The sequence below is a fragment of the Propithecus coquereli genome, unplaced genomic scaffold (assembly GCF_000956105.1).
Source record: "Propithecus coquereli isolate 6110/MARCELLA unplaced genomic scaffold, Pcoq_1.0 Scaffold10, whole genome shotgun sequence".
Taxonomy (NCBI): Eukaryota; Metazoa; Chordata; class Mammalia; order Primates; family Indriidae; genus Propithecus; species Propithecus coquereli.
Genome location: NW_012133858.1, coordinates 9,124,665 through 9,126,426, shown reverse-complemented (window position 1 = coordinate 9,126,426; position 1,762 = coordinate 9,124,665). Strand labels below are relative to the sequence as shown.

Below are 1,762 nucleotides of genomic sequence, written 5' to 3'. Positions count from 1 at the left end.
CTCTCAATTAAGACACACACACACAATCTGGAATCTGGATTTAGTCTAGGGTTTCAAAATTTTTCAGTTTATTTCCACAGAAGGAATTTTTTCTATATTATGTTAAACTCAACGTATTACACCCAAACTAAGCAGAAGAAAGGAAATAATGAAGATCAGAGTAAAAGTCAACTAGACGGAAAACAGAAAATCAACAGAGAAAAAAAATCAGTGAGCCCAAAAGCTGGTTGAAAAGATGATGAAATGATAAACCTCCAGTAAAAGTGATCAGAAAGAAAGCACAAATTTCAACTATCAAGAAGGAGAGAGGGGGCCGGGCGCAGTGGTTCACACCTGTAATCCTAGCACTCTGGGAGGCAGAGGCGAGAGGAACATTTGAGCTCAGGAGTTCAAGACCAGCCTGAGCAAGAGCGAGACCCCATCTCTGCTAAAAATAGAAAGAAATTGGCCAAACAACTAAAAATAGAAAAAATCAGCCAAGCATGGTGGTGCATGCCTGTAGTCCCAGCTACCTGGGAGGCTGAGGCAGGAGGATCGCTTGAGCCCAGGAGTTTGAGGTTGCTGTGAGCTAGGATGACACCATGGCACTCTAGCCCAGGCAAGAGAGTGAGACTCTGTCTCAAAAGAAAAAAAAAAAGAAGGAGAGAGGTATCTTCATCACAGATTGTAAATATATTAGAAAGACAGTCTACAGAGCTAGGGAACAATTGTAGGCCTATAAATTCAATAAATGAAATGGACACATTCTTTGACAGACAAAAACTACCAAAGCTCACTCAAGATGAAACTGATAACCTGAACAGAATTAAGGAAGTAGAATCTATACTTTAAAACTTCCCGTATCATATAAAGTTAAAGCTAAACTTACATAAAACCTAGCAATCCCATTCCTAGGTATTTGCCCAAAAGAAATCAAAACTTAGGTTCACACAAAAACCTGTATGCAAATATCCACAGCAGGTTCATTTCTAATTACCAAAAAATGAAAACAACTCAAATGTCCTTCAATTAATGAATGGAGAAACAAACTATGGTACATTCATACAATACTACTCAGCAATAAAAAGGAACAACTATTAATACATGCAACAACATAGTTGAATCTTAATGCATTTACGCATTTCATGTGTACATGTGTATGTGTGTATACACGCACATACAATCTCTGCGTGTATGTGTATGGCACCTGAATTCAAAAGGAGAATCATTCAAAGTGGAGGAAAAGGGAAAAGGGAGGAGGTCGAGCAACTTCTATGTAAAACTGCAGAAAAGCTTCACCATTATTTTATTCAAAATACGTTCAATTTATCCCAGAAAATTTAATCGTTATTTGTGTCAATGAGAGAAAAAGAACAGTTCCATTAATGAATGATTGCCCCTTTGAAATACAATTTGAAGAGATGGAATTATTTAAATTCTAATTACAGTGAGAAAGGAGCTCCTGAGAGCCAAAGGAAGAGGGCAATAAATATTCCTCTGCCTTTCACTAATATGCCTCTGTAGGCAAAGTTTCTTACCAATGACAATGACCAAGAATTTGAAAACATCAATTTTAAATCCTGAGCAGGAATTGCTTGAAGCTGTTTCATGCATAAAACCTTTATTTTTTTTTAAGTTACGCTCATGTAAGCAAGCTCAAGTTTCTCATCAAAATATTTTTTTTAAATATTAGGAAGGGTTGTACACACTCAGTGTGTAATATCTTCCCTAACACTGTGTTTTTGTAAGACACAATTCTTTTTTTTTTTTTTTTTTTTTTTTT

At 36.2% G+C, this 1,762-nt stretch overlaps 1 protein-coding gene across 1 annotated transcript in view; it reads right to left on the bottom strand.

The window, feature by feature from the left end:
• The window catches only part of ACAP2 (ArfGAP with coiled-coil, ankyrin repeat and PH domains 2), a 161,126-nt gene that overhangs the window by 73,166 nt on the left and 86,198 nt on the right, over nt 1-1,762 (bottom strand). The gene's annotated exons all lie outside the window — the stretch shown is intronic.